This window comes from Falco naumanni, chromosome 10, assembly GCF_017639655.2.
Source record: "Falco naumanni isolate bFalNau1 chromosome 10, bFalNau1.pat, whole genome shotgun sequence".
NCBI lineage: Eukaryota > Metazoa > Chordata > Aves > Falconiformes > Falconidae > Falco > Falco naumanni.
The window spans coordinates 32,565,537-32,584,454 of NC_054063.1; the positions used below are offsets into that span (position 1 = coordinate 32,565,537).

General features: G+C 48.4%; 1 protein-coding gene across 3 annotated transcripts in view; it reads left to right on the forward strand.

The window, feature by feature from the left end:
* The window catches only part of ZHX3 (zinc fingers and homeoboxes 3), a 50,401-nt gene that overhangs the window by 361 nt on the left and 31,122 nt on the right, over positions 1-18,918 (forward strand). For all 3 annotated transcript variants that reach the window (XM_040608755.1, XM_040608754.1, XM_040608757.1), the window contains exon 2: positions 18,358-18,464. The gene's annotated coding sequence lies outside the window, so the exon portion shown is untranslated. The remainder of the gene's footprint in view (positions 1-18,357; positions 18,465-18,918) is intronic.

Sequence of the window (18,918 nt, forward strand, 5' to 3'; positions counted from 1 at the left end):
AGCTCTGCGTGGGGCTGCCCGGGACCCGGCCGCCTCTCCCGCGGGCCGGTCTCGGGTGGATTTTTCCTTTACCCTGGGTCTTTGGGGAAGGAGAGCCCCTTTCTCCAGCCCTCGCTGGCCGCTGGCTAGGGGGCGGCTGGCCCCACTCGTGTCACCGGGGGTTGGTCACGGGTGGGTCGTGGGGGTTTCGTGGCTCCCGGTGTTGGAGGGGTGGTGGGTCTGGGTGCCTGGCCTTGGGGCAGAGCGGGGTGCGAGCAGGCGGCCTCTCCCCCTCGGCGCAGGTGGGGACACCGGCTGCTGCTAAGTGACGTGCCCGGGGCCGCGCAGGGACTCTGTGGCGGAGCCGGGACCGAGCCCCACGTCGCTCCGTCCTGGTTTCCCGTGGGACGCTCCCCGCCCTGGCTGGGGCCGCGGTGCCACCTCGGGCTGCCGGGGTAAAGTCCTGCCCGGCTGTGCCGGCTCCGTCAGGGCTCCGGGCGCGGGGCCAGGGCCGAGGCCGCGGTGAGGAGCGGCTGGGGAGGGGGACGCGGGCGGGGGGCGCCGTGCACCCCTCGGGCATCGCCTGCGTGGGCGGCCGGCTGGCCGGGCGGGTGGTGGCACGGCTCGGCTGGGGGCTCTGAGCTCGGTCCTCTGGTTCAGGGCGTGCTGAGCCTGTGCCCTCACAACTCAAGCCATACGGTTTTTCCGAGGGCTCCTCTTCTATTCGGGTACCAAGGTGGGAAGCTTTTGGGGGAGAGGCAGGTGATGGGTCTGCCTGGGCCCACCGACGTACCGAGGAGGGGGAAAAACCCCCACGTAGAAATGCTTTTTGAGCTGTTTTCCCACTTCTGCTCTAAGGCTCTGCCCGGCCGTGGGCTCCCCCTCGGCAGCAGGGAGGGTTTTGCTGCCCTTCTCCCGGAGCACCTACTCTGGCTGCAGCCCCCTGCCCAGGGTCGCAGCATCCTGAGGAACGGTTCCCCACAGGTGGGAAGCCAGAATAAGCTGTTCCAGAAAACGAAGTAAACTTCTGAACTAATTTCTCTTGAAGAGATGAGGAGAAAAACAAAACCAAGCCCACCCAGAAGATCAGAAGCATTTTATTTACTGTAGAAGAAAACAGCAATTTAATGATAACTTCTATTAACTAGGTTGGGTCTGTGACCTTGATGTGTTTTACAACTCGGGATGCGTAGCTGAGAAGAGGGAGCAGACTGTTGCAGTCTGTTTATTGTTTCCTCTTAGTTCATCCCAGCAGCTCGCAGCACACGTATGCCCACACAGTTTCGGAGTCCTGACCCACCTTTGGGGGTGGGAAAGAGGAGGCTGTTTGATTGCATTTTGCTTCAGATACAGCCTAATCTGTAGCATGTGTTAATTGTATTATAGATGGGTTGGGGTTTAGCATAGGTTTTCCTGACAGGGCTCAGCCTCCGCAATTCTTGCTACCGTAAGAAAGCCGTAGTAACTTGAAGCCCCAAAGTCGCTCGCAGGAGCACATCTCTATCAATACAATCCTTGTTGCAAAGCCAAGCAAAACCAACCCCGTGGGGGCTGCTGGCTTTCATCGGGGAAATGCAAGGACCGATGCAGGCAGTGCTGACAGCCCGGAGCGGGGAAGTCTGGAGCAGGTGAGCTGGGCTGGTAGTAAGAGCCATCTGGGTTGTTGTCAGCTGGGGAGGAGGTTTAAACTGCAGTATGGGTCTGGTTCTCCTTTATACAAATGTGTCCCCTTGCTCTGCAGGAAGGTTTTCCTTCTATTTAGACCTCCTCTTCCTCCTCTCCAAAAATGTGGTGCTCTTGTGTATGCAAGCTTTATCATCCACCTCGGTTACTATGGTGTTACTATGTAAAAGCAGCTCATCTCCTAGCTCCTGGCAGTATCTACAACTTGGGTTTACAGGCCAACCGGGGGACGCGGGTCTGCGTCTGTCCCTTGTCAAGCCTTTCCCTGTCTGTGCGGTGGGACGGGTCCGGAGGCAGCATCGTTTGCAGGCCAGGGCCGTGGCTCGGTCCCATGGGAGCCTCCTCCGGGTTACCGGGCACGAGGACCCGGTGCTCCATGCGAGGCTGTCACACAGGTCCCTTGCTGTTTCGGAATGTGGGGCAGGGTCCTGGGCAGTGGGGAACCCTGCAAGACCCGCTCCTGTTACCCACTGCGGGGACGGGGCTGCCGGCTCCCAGCTGAACACAGGGCATTAGCTCCCCCAGAAAACTGGTGGGAGCAGAAATGAATAACTGAGGGTCTGTGGAAATCTGTGCAAACAAAAGGCAGAAGGTGGGAGCAGACATGTCCCACCACACCACTGTCCTGCTCAACCCCCCCGGCTTGTGCAAGCAAACCTGCATGGGCTAGCATGTCGCTGCCCGCGGGCCCTTTGCTTCCCATCTCCTGATAATGTGGCAGTATTTTTATTATTTTGTCTTTTTCGACCTGATTTGTGTGTAAAAAAGCATGAGGGAGATTCACCCCGTGGAGGGGTCCTTGGTTTGCTCATGGTTAATGTAAGTTGCTGTCACCTTTGTTCTTGCGTGGAGCTGCCACCTCCCTGCCATAGAGAGATTTGCTTGGAGGAGCCGGAGCCCCGCGCCAGGTCCAGGTGCCCCCACCCTGCTCGTCCTAAGGATGTTTTGCCCCATGCAGATTCCGAATCACTCTGAGGTGCCTCTCTCTTTGCGTGAGCGAAATAGGAGCCCAGGGTGGTTATGTTTGTAGCTTCGGCACCTGTTCCAGGTGGAAGGAGCCTAGACCTGCTAAGGAGGCTAACTGGGAGAAGATCCTGCTTGCTGGTCTTTGTGCTGAAGGTCTGCAGCATCTCTCCCACTTGCAGCTGTGCTGGGTTTTCTGCTTTGTTGAGTAGGCGAGGGGTGATGTTTCTAATTAAAACAACAACAAAAAAAAAGTCTTGTACTTCTCCCCTTTGTTTGTTTGTTTTTTCTCTCTCTTTCCCCCCGCCCCCCCCCCCCCCCGAACAAATATTCTAAATAACAATGCTTAAAATGAAAGCTAAGTGAGTTTGCGTGAAGTGAAGTCACTGGAGAAGCCCTGATCGGATGAGGACTGCGGTGGAGTTAGAGGAGCTGGTGATGACACATGGCACAAGAGCGGAGCCGGAGCAGTTGGGTTGTCACCAGATGCAGTCGCAGCCATGGCTCATCCCCGCGTGGAGGGTGTGCTCGAGCCTTTCAAAGGCTTCGTGGTTTCTCCTCCCTCTCCCCTTTCAGAACAACACTGTGTGAGGGTGCCCGGTCCTTTTCATACATGTGTCATCAGGGGACATTTAACTGAACTCCTTTTTTTATCTGTGTGCTCTCTGCTCCTTATTCCTATTTATTTTTAACTTTTTTTAGAAATAGAAAAATTGGAGGATGAACCTTCTAAACTGTACGTCCAGTTGCAGTGATGGCTTTTGTCATGTCCTCCTACTGAAGGCGAGTGCTGCCCTCGCCACTCCAGCCAGGCCCCCCATGTGTTTTAGCACTTGGCAGGGGAAAAAAAATGAAATAAAATAGCATGGTGTTAAGGTTGCAAAAGTTTCCATTATAGCTCCACCCAAACGCTCCTGCTCAGTAATGCTCAGAAAATTCGGACTGGGTGATGGGGCTTCCCTGCCTGCTGGGCGGCTCAAGGGGAAGGGGAAGAGCTTTTGTTTTTTTTTTCTTTTAATGCAGGCGTGCTCGAGAGGGTCACGTCAGGAGTAGGGTGGGGAGTGAGCCCTGGCATTTGGCCGGCAGAATGTCCTTAATAAAGAGCCTGGGTGGGACAGGTTTAAATAGCGTGCACTTAAAAAATCACTGAGGCAAGAGGCAGATGAATCAGTTGAAAGGGGCTTCCAGCAAGGCGAGGTGGCTCTCTGCTATGTGCATTGGTGTCTTTCAACTCTTCCTCTCCTAAATAGGTGCCTTGATGTTGTTTTCAGGCTGACTTTTTGGTCCTACTGGCGTAAAGGAGATCAGTTTGCTCCGTGAGAAGGATGGGAAGGGAGCTCGTTGCACCTGGAGCCCAGCTTGGCGTGCGGGATGCTTGCGCATGCTCTGCTCTCATGCTTCGATAAATAAAGAGGTTTTCATGGAACTTATAAAAACTTCTCTTTTGGAAATAGGTCAAGCAAATATTTATTTCCCTAAGGTGTCATGCCAGTACTGCACAAATACTTGACTGGGTAGTCATTTTATTTTTCCCTGCTTTGTTTCTTTTTAAGCATATTCTGTGTTTTTTTTTCCAGTGGCGTAGACACGCACATTAATAATTGTATGTAATCGGTCTCTCTTTCCATCTGGAATTTGTGCATCTCCTATGGGCTCATGCTCTAAATCAGAAGCTGTGACACTTTTTTCTTTATATCCAGGTGCTTATCAGAAAGCTGGGGAGATATTTTTTTGTTCTCCTGAGGAGTTCAGGTCAGCAGTGGGATCGAAACCACCTAAATCAATTTAAAAATGAAATTCCCAGAATACACCAAGTCTTAACAAAGTGGTCATACTGGTCGTTCGCTATCCTGTCCTGCAGCCCCAGCCATGGTGTTGCTGGTGTCCCTCTGGAAAGTAAATCCAGCGGTTGGGTTGTCCCACCGAAGGAGAGCGTGGTTCCTGCCAAAAGCTTTGCCTTGCCATCTGATGGATCTTGTTCTTCTGTCTTCCCCAAATAAGAATGGTCAGTATCTGCCTTGAAAGAGGGATTGAAACTTCTTGTCTGTATTTAAAATGGTAAAAATAAAGACTTTCATTTAAGAGGACCAAAATTAGGCTTGAGGTCCTGGATACTTGATCCTGTAGCTCTTCATCTCCAGAACTCCTCAGTGTAGGAGTAACAAGGGTCTTTGCTATGGCACACTGGAGTACTTGGAGCATACTTGGTGTAAGAGGATGTTCGAGATGAGGGTGTCTTGGATGCTTTCTGATTTGTAGCATATTTAATGAACTGAAGCCTTGGGTGTGTGTGTTAAGGATCCAACCATATCGCTGACTCCTGTGCTTGTGCTGAGGGCAGGTTTCAATGGCTGGAGACCTTCCTGGTGGTTCCAGGTCCTGCCCTGGGACACCGATAGCACAAGGACCATTTCAGCCTCTGATGCCAGCTGATGCACTGGGCTTTCTCTTGCCGCCTGCATTGTGCCTTCTGGCTCTGGTCACCCTGGTAGAGGTGGTCACCTCTAAAGCAGCACCTCGAGCACAGTGCTCGGTGGCTTTGGAGACCTTGAAGGGTTGGATGTGACACCAATGGGGCTTCTTGATGTGTGTTTTTTCACAGCCCTGGCAAGACGGGTGCATTTGCTCTTTGCATTAAGGTTAATTGGCTCTTAACATGCGTTCCTAGTTGTAGGGTGGTCATTAGAGAGTGACAAGTTATCCTGGAGCGTGTGCAGGAGGTTATGTGAGCCTGTTGTGTGTTGTGCTTTGGTTTGTTAAGCAGGATATAAAAACACATTCCTTTTCTGAAATGTATCCTGCTCTTTCTTTCTTTCTTTGCTAGGAATCATTTCCATGTCGGAAATATTTAAGACAAGGGGAGTGTCTGCTTTAGAGAGGCAGAGCTAATTTAAAACCAAAAATCTGGGCGCAGCCCCCCTCACCCGTGCTAGCAGAGGGGAAGCAGACTTGTGGTCTGGCCTTGGAGCAAGCAGATGAATGTGAATATTTCATTAAGACCATAATCCACCTGTTAGGCTCCACTCCTCCGGTCATGTGTGTACCGTGAAGTGCAGCGAATATTTTAAATAGCAGCCTGCACTCCCTGCTCCAGTGTCTGGCATTTTCATGTTGCTTTGCAGGCAGGAAAGATGGAAACGGAGGGTGATGCAGCAACCACGGCAGGTTTGCAGGTCCTTTGCTTTTAGCTTTTTCCCCTCTGTTGTTGATGTTTGTTTCAGTAGTGCGGTGTCGCCCAGCTCACCCAGCCAGGATTTGCAGTGCTGAGCCGGGTTTGCTCTGCCACGTGCCGGCACTGTTTCTGGAGGTTGGAAATTTGGTCCTGGCCATCATGGTAGTGCTTATAAAAGCACTAGAAATGAAGGTGCTTTGGAGGAGGCATCCTCGGAGCCAGTCTACTGGGGTTAACTGTGCAGAGCCCTCTCCTGTGGATAGTCACCGCTGTGTCCACCCGCACCTAACCCTTTGCTGAGCTCCATTTGCTGCTCCGTGCTCTCCTAATTTTGCCAGCATCCTCTTCTTGCCGGGCTGCCTGTCTGGATCGCAGCAAGCCCCTGATCCCCTTCTGCCTTAATTTAGGAGTGCTGGCTCGGCCGCCCCCCAGCCCTTAGGAGGTTGGTGGTTTCCTGGGCAGATGCCCACATGCCCCCCACGAGGACCCTGCTTCTCGGGGGATGCGCTCCCCAGCATCCAGCCTGGAGCTGGGCTCCTCCAGCCTCCCTGTCCGGGGGGGGCTGCAGCTCTGGCTGTGCCTGCCTGCACCAAAACTCCTGCTTGTGGCGGGGAAAGCTGAAGGCAGCTGCCTGTCCTGCCCACCCGGGGGATCGCTTGGGCTGAGCTGGGTCTCTGGGGGTACCTGTGATGGTGGCAAAATAAACCACAGCACGAGCAACCCTGGTACCCTGCCTGGCCTCGCTGCCAGCCTGTTCTGCTGCTTTGTTAAGCCTGTTCTTCAGATGTGCTTTTTCAATCGTATTTTCTGCTCTGGGGATTCCTGCATGTTTTCTGGGGTGGTGTTGATTCCCTTCGGCATTGCAGGATATTTGCTTTTCTCGTCACCTTCCGAGGAGGCCTCAGAGCAGCTTGTGGGTGCCCAGCAGTGGGTGGGGAGCAGGAGACTGGGCTGTTTAAAGAAACTTTAAGGCTTTGACACTCCTACTTTGATCTCTGGCACGTAGGTTAGGTTTTGGTGGTGGTGGTTTTATTTTTTTCTTTTTTTTTTTTTTTTTTTAATTGTAGTTTTTATGGGCCAGTTGGAGAGCTGAGAGGGTGGGGGGTGAGAAGGAGCCCTTGCTTTCAGGGGTGACCACCAAACAAACAGCCCTGCAGGGCCAACACAAAGTCCTTTGTGTGCTCAGAGCCCTGCTGTTGATGGTACTGGCATATGTGCTTGCCCAGGTGAAATGAGTAAATAAGTAGTAAGTGAAATAAGTAGTATTTGAGAGTCACATAGCAAAATTAGGGATCTCTTGCGCTGGGTACCTCTGAAAGATGGTCTCTATCAGGGACTTACACTTGGCTGGTAGACCTGATAGCTGGAGAAAGTGGTTCTTGCCAGCGGGCGTTGTGGATTGCTGTTGCTCTGTCCCTCACACTCTTCTGGGGTGGGGACAAAGCCACCCAAGTCCATCAGAGCTGCTGACAGGACAGGGGCCAGCATGGCACGCATGTGCCATCGCCACCTCTGCTCCCTGCTCTGGCGGACCCCAGCTCCCACCGCAGCACAGGCGTTCCAGTGTGGCTGGAGCCCTGGGCTTGGGAATGGGGCCTTATTGCCCACCTGTGGGCAGGTTCTCCTTCTTAATTAGAAACGTGGGCCAAGTGGAGGAGGGTACGGTCAGTGTGAGGCAGCGGAGGATGGGATGAACAACAGAGGTATTGATGTACGTGGAAGGGTTGCATTGCCTTCCCAAAATGTCTGCTCCTGAGACGTTGCTGCTCTGCCCCTTAACGCTCAGAAACGCTGCGTCGTGCGTCTGTGCTGCCAGGGTTGAGTTTTTCAGGTCCTTGTAGGCATGAGACTTGGAAGAAAATAAAAAAAAATATGTTGTATTTAAAATGTCATTGATTTCTTTCTTTTTTTTTTTTTTTGGTATTTTTCTTGTAATTTAATCAATTCCCTACTGTGTTGTAAATGGAAATAATCCCACCAGTACAATAATTAGCATGTAACCAGCAGATGAAGAAAACCCAGACTGCTGAGCTGATTGGTGAATGCTGACTATTTTCCGAATTAATTTCAATAATCACATCTCCCATTTAAAAAGAAGGCAGGGCAGGGAGGAAGTCTTAAATTTCCCTCAAGCTCAATGTAGCAAAAAATGGTATGTGCAGTGTAGCTGTTCTCCATGTGATTACAAAAAAGAGATGAGGGAGGTTCTTGAAACTGAATTTAGATACAAAGTATTGTATTGCTAATTTTGCAACTGAAAAGCCACTGAAATTGAGCTTCTTGGGGGGAGGGGGATGTAGGGGGGGTTGAGAATAGAAATTGTAAGTCAAATATCTAATTTTTTGTAGGTGTGTGACAGTAAATAGTCTAGTGGAAGAGGAACATATTCCCTTGCAGTGGTGCTTTGCTTCAGGATGTAAAAATAAGCCCACTGGAGGCCGTTAATAGTGAAATTTGTTTCTGTGTTTACCGTGCATCCATTCAGCTCCCAAATACGTTCTTGTTGTGCTTTGAAGGGATGGATGGAAGTCAGCATTTGGGAAGGGGTGACTTCAGAGCATGCCAGAGCTGGGCACCCTCTTACCACAGGGATCTGCGGATGTTTTCTGCCCTGCCTTCCTCCACTGCTTTTTTTGGGCCAGTTCTGCCCCAAAGGTGGGTGGTTGGAGAAATCCCCTCTCTGCCGTGATGCCTCCATGGTGTCATGTCCAGACAGCACCGGGAAAGGTCACCTCTGCAGAGCTGTACCTGGCAGCTGGTGTAATTACGCACCTGAATTCACATTCACTATTAGCAGAGATGATTTTATCTCCTAATGATGTTTTTCCCCTCCTAGAGCAGCTTTGGTCATCTAGCCATGGCCACCTTGCCCTCAGGGCTTATTTTTCCAGCAGGAAAGCACAGATGATGCTGCTACCAGGTGTTGAACCAGAGCATCACTTCAGAGATGCTTTTTCGTTCTAGCTTAGACTTAATTTCAGCAACATTTACTAAGTTGTGGTATAGCTCGGTGCTTGTAGGCCTAAAACTACTTTATTTAGAAATTCAGAGGATGGTCTGCTGTAGCCCTGACCCTACAAGTATTGCATACGAGCTACCACACTGTGCTGCAAAGGCGAGAAATCCCGGTGTGTTTGATGGAGCAGTCTTTTTATGAAGGTGTTTGCAGGATTTGGGCAGCTGAAGGTGCCTGCAATGTGAAATGTTCACTGTGGCATGAAGCTGGTGATCTGATGTGCCCCCTGTTTTTGGCTGCCCAGGGTCACCCCATGGTGTGACAGCCAGGAGGGAGACCAGGTCCCAGAGAGCGTCCCTGGTGTGTGGCTCTCTGCTCTTCTCCCTCCCAAAGGCTCAGGGTATGGTGACGTTGTCAGATGTTATTTAAAAAAAAAGTCAGGCCAGTCCAAGTGCTTTGAAATGGTATTTATTATTTTATAAATTCAAGCCCAGCACTCTGTGGGAAGGTATGCAAGCGGATCGCTACGGTATTTTCTTTGCATATTTTCCTCATATTAGAGACAGTCTCGAAGAAGTATCACATTGTTTCATTTCCCCTCCACACTTCATGTTTTTCTAAAAATAAAAGCTAATGTCAACAATCCTACAATAACGAATGACTGAACGTGCACGTCCTGCACCCGATTAAATTTTTTTTTTTTTTTGGTGAAAAGCAAGATTTAGCTGGTATCACATTTTTATCCATAGTTCATAATACGTCTTTTAAACCACCTCACTGATGGCTTTTTCTTTTTGCCTTTTTAAAATGACATTAATCAAGTTAGAGGCTGAAAACATTCTCGCAAAGCAGAGACCAAGAAAAGTCACTTGAGGTGAGTAAACAAGTTGGCTTTTTTTTTTTTTTTTTTTTTTTTTTTTTTTTAGTGAAAGCCAAATGTCCGGCTGCTGCTACGTGTGTTAAGGGTACCTTAAATACAGGGTGTCTTTCAGTGCTGACAGACATCCCAAACACCTTTTATAATAAACCTCTAATTATAGCTTAGCGACTCCATAGGTTCTCTGGATCAACTTGGGAATATTGCACTGGAAACCAGGGAGAATATTTATATTTTCTGCAACTGATGGGTGATCCAGTTTTAGAGCTGGACCTGGTGAGCATGGTATTTAGTGATGTATTTATAGAGGAATACAGAGCTGTGCTTGCTGCTGCATAATACAATGTTGGGGTTAAACTCTGCATTTTGGGAAATACTTCCCAAATGCGTTGGTGTGGATTCCCAAATCCAGACTCCAGCTGAGCTGGTTGGAAAAAGGTTTGGCTGGTGGCCAGCTCCTGTAGCCCATCACTATCTCCTGACATCTGACACTTGGATCAAAGCCCAGCACTCAGAACCAGGGACTTCAGTGAAAATCTTGGCTTTTTAAAGAAAAAAAGACCTCTGGAGCATCGCAGTGACTGAGAAAAGCTGGAGAATGGGAATTCTTGGGCAGAGAGGGGTAGGGAGGTGCCCTCTTCTTACCACCCCGCGTTAGCCTGGTTATTTCCCAGTGTCCCAGACTGAAAGCCAGTGTTGTGGTGTTCGGGGCTTGACTTATGGTTTTAGAAGTTGGCATGGCTGATACTGGCAAGTTGATTCTTTTCTCCTCTGTTTATTTGTTTCTTCCCCCCTTCATTTTAATACTGTCTCCTGGGAGATTCCAGCTGAAATCTATTCATTGCCGAGATGTTTCTTTTCCCTTGTGCCATGGATGCTGGGTCCAGTTTGGCTGCGGTTTTTGCTTCTGGCACAGATGAGAAGAGCAGCAAGACAGAAGAGCTATGCTTGCTGCTGGGTGCGTGTGCATACATCCTTGTAAAGATACCCTATAGATGTCACACACTTGTTGTGGGCTCAGTCCCGCTTCCACAGAAACAGCAAAGCTCTCCGTCCATATCACCGGGGCTTGTCCTCCTCCATCAGGACCTGTGCATCCCCTGGGCTTTGATGGACCTGCCTTGCTGCACTGCTGAATCAGTGAGGGGGTTTATTTCCATTTATATTTCCCTTACAAGCTTATGTTAGAGGTTTGTGAGACAGCTGATCTGATCTCATGCTGAGGGATAACAGCAGAAAGCTTGCTGCTAGCTCAGAAGCTCTGGGAGAGGTCTGGATGTACTAAGGGATAGGGAGAGACCGCAGGGGCAAGGAGAGGGAGATGGGGGGTGAGCGAGAGCAGAGCAAGACCTCCTGCTTTTTTTTTTTTTTTTTTTTTTTTTTTTTTTTGCCAGGGTTAAGTGACTAGATCATGGACACGTACCCTGTCTAGGCAAGCAAAGCATCTGTGTTCAGCCGAGCTCCAAAGCTTCCAGCCCCGCAGGAGCTCCATGGCTCTGCTCCCACGCGTGTAGTTGAGCACTGGCTGCAAGTGCAGCGGCGCTGGGGACAGCCGCTCTCTCCCCTGCCTTTGCAAAAACCGTTGGTTCTGATGGTGCTTCCAGGGCTGAAGTTCACAGTGTTGTTACCCCCAGAAATATTCAGAAGTCACCAGTGAGACACTGCAAAATCCTGAAGCTGGACCAAATCAGGTGATAATCCAGCAAAGGTTCCTTCTGCTTGGACATCAGTTCTTGAAAGTCTGGATCACGTTGCACTCCTGCTTGAGAGTGTTTTTCCAGAATTGTGTCTAGACACTTACTGTTTTGTTCCCCCCCCTGAAATCTGAGGTTCTCATGACCCCAAGAGCTGAACCCTCTCCTAGCTGATACTCCCAGCAAGAGCATCTTTTCTCTCTCCAAGTATGTTGAAGCTTATGATAAAATTGTGAGGCTTTGGCAATGCCAGTTTGGGTGCTCTCTGTGTGCCAAACCCTGCTGAATACATCTTTTATCAGAGATTTGTAACAGTAGCTGTTGGAGGGGGGAGCTTCACAGGAGAAGTGCTTTCAGAAGAATGCTTTTATAAAGGAACACTGTCCAGCAAAAAAAAAAAAAAAAAAAAGTGCCTTGCAGGCGAAAAAAAACCCTCAAGCCCAACATTTTTCTTGTGTTCACGTTGTAAAATTTGCCCATTAATTTGGGTGAATAAGGTTTTGCTTCCATTTCTAGACAATTTTGTCCTCTTTGTATGAACAAGCACTATTGTGCTCCAGGCATTTTTTTGGGGGAAAAAAGACATTTAGGTTCTGACTAAAAAATGCCAAAATCCTTGTTTTGTGTAACTCTCCCCAGGCTGAGCCCCGGCCAGGTCCCTGCAGGAACAGGGATCAGGACCCGGCTGGTAGTTTGCTCAGACAGGGCTTGTTTGTAGTGGGAAGAGCAAGCTGGGAAGACCAAAGATGGGTCCATTCATCTGTTCCGCCTCAGGAAGAAGGAAAGTTTAGGGAGAAGAGAAGGCAGTAGGATTTCTGAGCAGCAAATGTAGTGATAAAGGAGGATGTATAGGCTCTGGGAGGGGGCTGGGGTGTGCTCAGCTCTTATATCTGCTCTGGGTCCCACAGACCTTCCCTTGCGTCCACTGTTGAGTTGAGCTCTGCAAGAGCCGGGTATTTCTCAACGACAGAAATGTGAAGCTTGTCCTCCCACATATTTGCCTTGCAATTAAAAATGCTTTTCCTTTAAAAAAAAAGGATTTTTTGTGGAACACCTGCCTTAAAATTATGCTGGCATCTGAAAGTGTTTTGGCTGCTGTGTTGCAGCCAACACCTAAGGATGCTCCTGCTGTGAGCATCCTCTCCAAGGAGGAGGAGCGTGGTGCTTTGCTCCGTTTTCAGTTTTGGTTTGGATTGTCATACACTGTTCTTAAGTAGCCATTTACTCTTTTCCCCATCTCTTTGGTACAGAAGCAAGAAAATAAAACATTAAAAGAGAAATGTGCATATAATCCCTTGAAAATTGACAGAGGAATTTGGCAGTGGTTGCAGCCTGTGAATGTAATACATAGTATTTTATTCTTTTTTTAAAATCATTAGATTTCAAGCTGACAATTTAAATGACAAATCACCCTAAAAAGATATTGTAGACAGTGTAAAAACTGTCAGTGTGGTTTTTCTTTGCTAACTGTGGAGTCTGCAAGGTCCATGCAGAAAAAAAATAAAAGGTTCCTTTGGCTTTAGCCGAGCTGCATGTGGAAGCTGAGGGCAGTGAGGTCCCTCCTATTAATAATTTGTATTATAATAGTATAGCCACTGCTGGCTCCCAGGCTTTTTTATACCTGGGTTAATGGCAGTGCTGCCTGCTGCAGTGTGCCCAGGGGGATTTCTTTGCCAAAGGAAATTTTATTTTTGGAAAAAACTTATTTTTGCTTTTGTTGTCCCCTCGGTCCCACAAACTGTGAGTGGGACCAGTAACTGCAGCTGGTTGTAAAAGAGGCTGGAGATGAGGGCAGAGGCACTGTTCAGATACATTATTGAGTGTATTGACTGTTTAGATACGTTATTGAGCACGGAAGGCAGATCCCAGGGGACTGGCAGAGTCCCCCATCCCAGAATATCCCAGCTCACAGCAGGAGCTGGAGCTAACGATGCAAAACCCTCCAGGCAGTGCTGGAACGGAGCTGCAGCTTCCCACGTCCTGCAGGATGCTGTAGGCTCGAGATTTTTGGATGAAAGGGAAACCAGTGCTATTCTATTTCAGCCAAACTGGATAATCACAGATGATCAGAGCCCTGTTAAGCCTTGTATAAAACATGTAACAAAGTGATGATTTCTGCTCTCAAATAATAGATAGTAAAATTTAGGTATTTGTATCCCTGTGGTCCTCAAAGCATCCTTGTGGGCAGTGAAATGAAAATGTGTGGGAGTCTGCTCTGTGTTTCCTTTTCTTGGAGCAAGAAGCTGACCATCATTTGCTGAGCTTTAATGCTCAATGCTGTACATACCTCTTTTTTTTTTTTTTAAATCCAGCCTGAATAGGATTTAAAATTTTTAAAAATCTGCAATAGGAATTTTTATCTTAACAAGAATATTCCATAATTCCTTCTCTTTGTGATGGAAAAGATGATGAAGGTAGGTGTGAATTAGACCATGTGTCTATCTGCTTGTAAATTGTTGGCGATTAGGCGTAAAAGTCATCTCTCCTTTTATCTCTCCTGAAAATAAACATGCCGCAGTGGAGAGGTGTGTGGTGCAGAAGGCTGGGGGAAGGTGTCCTCTCCTGGTTCTGGCAGGAGGAGGTCCAGAAACCCTGGCCTGAGTAAGGCCGAGTTCTTTGGGAGTGAGGGAGGAAATCTTCAGGTGCCTAAAAGGGAAGGTGGTGTTTGCTTTCTGCATTCACAGGTAGGGCAAGAGGTCACAGTCCTAAAACTGTGGAGAAAAAAAAAAAAAGTTCAGATTAAATATTGGGCAATACTTTCCTAAAAGTAACAACTGGATTTGATGGTCTGAAGAGCTTGTGGAGCACCAGTTGTTGGAAGATGAAAAAGGCTTGGAAATATCTTTCTAATATTTCTTGATGGTCATTCTTGCACTGTGCAGGTGCAGTTTATTCTCTTGCAAGTGGGAGTTGTCTTGATGCTTTCCTGTCCTCTCTTCCTACAGCGCTGGCATGGAGTGGTGAGGTTAGGAAGGGTTGTTCTCAGTCTAAAATAAGCATGAGATGACAAATGATGTTCTGGGGCTTAAATTTTCAGGCACTTAAAAAGATTGAAGTGACTAAAGATAATATAAGTTTGCATGCCTCTCTACAAAAGCAGATGTTGGCTAGAAATATTTTATGCTCTTTGATTCTAAAATTGGATGTTATAGACGCTAAATTGTATGACTTTTGTCTCTCAATGATACAGCCTTTCCAGGACACTGGTTCACTTGAGTTGGAGGAGACAAAAGGGGTGTGAGTGATGTTGCCTTTGGTGTAGCTGTTTCTCCTCGAAGAAATATCAGTAAAGACAAGTTCCCCGCTCTGTGTAAATACTGGAGAAATAGAAACGGCCACTTTAGAGATCCTGAATGGTAACTTGTCAGTCCTTTAATTGTACCTTGGGAAGGAGAACCTTTTTAAATCTGCATCCCACATGCAGCAGAGCTCGCAGGGCTGGACAGTCTCTGCTGGGCCATCTCACGAGGTCCCACGTGGCTGAGAAGTGTTTCCTCCCCACGCATCCTTTGCAGGTCAGGACTGTGTTCTGCAGCATCCTCTGCACCCTTTTTCCTCCAAGAGCCTTATCAAAGACACCAGCGTGATGCCAACGTCCCTTTTTTCCCTATAGGGAACAACCATTTCATAGTCAAGCAGGGAGCAGGTCTGTGCCATGGATTTGCAAACAAGGTGCAAAATCTCAAGCCAAGTAAGGGTTGGTTCTTCCTTGGCCACAGCTGTGCGTCACTGCACATCACCTCTTTTGTTAGATCCACACAAATCAACTCAGATCTCAAGGTATAAATGAGATTTTTGCTCCTTGCTAGATAAAACAATCCATTTCAAGACTGTCCATTAATGAGAGCTGCTAAATCATAACCATTGGAAACTGGTCTGCGATGCTCACTGAAGGCAACAGAAAGACTTGTTTTATTGTGGGTGATGGGACATGGAGCAGCACAGTGAGGAAACCTTACCATGTTCTTGGTCTTGGGGGCAGAAGGTCCCATGGACCACAGGAGGGGCCACACAGGCACCGCAGGAAGGTGCCCGTCTCTGCCAAAGCTGGGGTCTTGCAGAGTGCCTGCATGGCTGAGCTAGTTCCCAGTCCTGGGACCAGCAAGAAAAGACGAAGCATCCCCTTTGCAGACCAGGGAATTGTTTTCATCTTCTTCTGCGTTGTTTTGCTTTTCCTCAGCCCGACCTGCGGCAGGGCAGAGTGCTGAGAGCTGAGCTTGGGGTTGCCTTGTCTGCTTGTGTGAGTGTCAGACTGAAGCAGGCTTTGCTCTGCAAGGAGGCTTTGTTCTGGGGCAGCCTTGTTCCCTTTCCAGCCACTTCAAAAAAAAAAAGCAAACAAAAACCCAAAAGAAACAAACAAAAGAGAGGGAGAAGAGAGCTAACAACTGTTAAAAAAATAAATAAATCTGGGATGTGGTTGCCAGGTGAAAGGAAAAACAGGATAGTCTCTATTCTTGACACTTTGTAGTGGTTTTGACTTTTAAGCGTATAGACCCTCAGTGGGTCCCTGCACAGGGATGCTGCCGGGATGCAGATGTTCCTCCCTCCCTTTGCACAAGCCTGCTGTCCCAGCTGGTCCACGCATTACGATTTTAAACCCCCAGGTATATGAGGATGACTTATTCTCTGTGTCAAGACTGTATTTGGGGGATATATTCTTTGTTCTTGAGCTGTTTGCAGGTTTTGAGCCACTCAGTCAAGCCCGAGGAAGCCGCAAGGCTTGGAAAGGATGGCAGTGGGGTGGTAACGACCATCAGTGGCTCTGGCAGACAGTGGAAATCTCTGAGGTAGAAGGACCCAGTGCTGGGATTTTAATATCTGAAAGAACTTAGTGGGGGAAAAAGCATGCCTTGGTCGTCCTTGTTGCTGTTCCAGCTTCAGTGATAAGCAGTTGAACTGTTTGCATGTGCTGCTTGGAGGAAAGCCCAACCCCTGCCCCCCTGCTCCAGCTCTCTCCTATACTATTGTACTTGAAGCAGCAACTTCAGGCATTCAAGGAGGAGCTGTCAAGGTAATAGTGGTGCACAGTGCCAAGTTGCAGGGGTTTTGCTCTGTATTTCAGACGAAGGTTTTGGGAAACTCGGATTTTTCTCTGCCGCCAGCTTAAGTTTCTATTTAAACCACCTTTAATTTCAGGGAGCGCAAAGCTGCTCAGACTGCTGTGGTCAAGGTCGCTTTCCTTAATTTAGGTACTCCAAGAGTCACGAAATCTTGTCTGTTAAAGTCTTAGGCATATGTTGAATCCCTGAAGGAGTGTGTGAATGATATTAAACCTACTGTAGCAGAGAGCTTGTATAATAAAGGGAGAGGAGCAGTGGTGTTACTGAAGGAGAAATGGCAGATAAGCAGCCAGGGCCATGCTGTTATCACTTCGTTTGGGAGATGGTGGTGTTGTGCAAGTCATTACAGGACATTTACACAAATTTCTGGAATAAAAACCCACTCCATCAGCAGTCTAATATTTGTTTCTTATTAGATGTTAAACATTTTCTGGCATAGAAAAGGTTGTCACCTGTTATGTCAAGGTCCCAGCAGCGTTCAACACTGGGATCTTTCCAAGCATGTTGAAACCCAGTTGGTTCAGAATAATCCTCTCCATTTTAGGGTTGGGAAGGGGGGAAGAAAAGCAAAGAAAAAAGAAAAAGCTGTGGCATCTAGCAGGAATTTAAAGCATCTTTTTCTTGTTCTCTGAACTCTTGTGATTTACCAGCCTTGGGGCTGAATTTTCCCCCAGTTTTGTGCTCACTTTAGATTTTCTGTGAATTAAATTGGGAAAATAATGTACAGCAAATAACACACAGCAAGCAGCACTGCAGGTCTGGGGGAAGCTTTGTCCAAGGGTGGCTCTGCAGCAGGGAGCATTGGGACACCTGTGTTGTTTTTTTTTTTAAAAAAAACCACTCCTGCTGGGGTTCGGTTTGTGTGGTTACAGCCAGAGTGGAAGCTTCTTGTCTGCAGGAGTTTGGATGGGGTCGGGGGGCACCGTCCCGAGCTGTAATGCATCTGTGCTAGTTGTCTGGTGAAATCACTCCATGCCATTAATTTACATATTTATTTTAATTAAAGGAACTCGCCGGTTGCGTGCAAAGTGTATGGTCAGCAGGATCCAACCTGAGCAGCAGATCGGCAGGGCTTTAGCAGGGGACTTCAGGGGACAGGAGCACGCACGCTGGCTGATGCACAGAGGCGCTTGGGATGTGTTGCTGGGGGAGGAGACCCTATCACTGGCCATGCTTGGGCAGGAGCAGAAAACAAGCGTAAATTTCCCTTTACTCAGGAATCACAACATAATTTTCCTGTTTTTCATCCTTACGAGCTCTGGCTCACCTTTTTCCAGGGTGACTCTCTGTTTTTCAGTATGCTGTTTTCTCCCCCTGTCTGAACTTAATCCCAGAAATCCACTTGGCTGGTTATCCCTTTAGATGGTTAAGTTTAGAAATTATGAAATACATCAGGCTGGCTCTGCTGCTTCTCCGGGGATGAGGGAATGGGGACTGCACGGCAGCAGAGGAAAATAAAGGGGAGAGAGGAAGCCCACAGCTACAAGCAAAGCGGCAGGTTATATATAGCTGCAGGCTGTGGCAGTGTCGGTCAGGGTGCTGTGATTGCTTCTCTAAATATGTTCTTGGCCAGCTGAGATCTCCAGTCCCGTTAACGAACCGAGCCCATGAGCAGTGGCCGAGAGCCGGGGAGCAGCGTCCCTGGTTTCCAGCATGCCGCAGGCTGGGAGTTTTTTACTTCTGCTGGTAGATTTTTGAGAGCAGCGCAGCTGAGTGCTTGGCGATTAACTCTGTGAACTTGGTTACCTTCCGATACATGATATTTTTGCTAATTGAGTGGAAAAAAAATAATCTGACGTGTGTTTTGGGATGCTTCAGTGAGGATGTGCTGTGGGAGCACGGTGGGGCAGACAGCTGGGAGACACCTTCAAGTGATCAGTATTTTATGTATACTTTTAGTCTTTACTAACCAAGGATTGCCTTCTCCTTTGGAGGTACAGCAGTAATTTTTGGTGTAACGTCTTCTCTTCCAGCCCTGAATCCCGGCACAGCTGAAGCGACTGCAGGCACTTTAAAGATGCACGCAAGCGCGGAGGAAGAACTGGAGAAGGACAGGCTGAGGACGTGGTCCCCTGTGCAGGTAAGTCGCCACTGCCACGTCGGGCTCCATGTGTGATCTGGACCGTGCACCCTTCTGTCTTGGGTAGCCTGGGCAGGGAAATGTGCCCTATTTCAGTGTATTGCAGGATTCTCCTATGAAGGCTGTTCTAGCCCGCTGGCTGAAATAAGCGATCCTGCGATGGTTTGCTCCATTAACCTTTGAGCCCTGCTTTGCTCTGTGGTCAGTACAGGTCTTGGGTTATGCTCCCAGCTGTCCCTAAGAAGGGAGCAGATTTTTTGCCTCCGAATGTCACACCTTGGACAGGACAGAGTTCAGATGTCCTGTGCATTTGTACTCTTTTTTTCCTGGCTGGTGCTCCTCTGTGCTAGACCACTGATGTGTTGGGTTTTTTTCCCCCACCTCTAGGAAACCATATAACTTAATAAATATTTATCTGTCTCATGGTGTGGATGAGGGGTCAGGAGAGCGATGA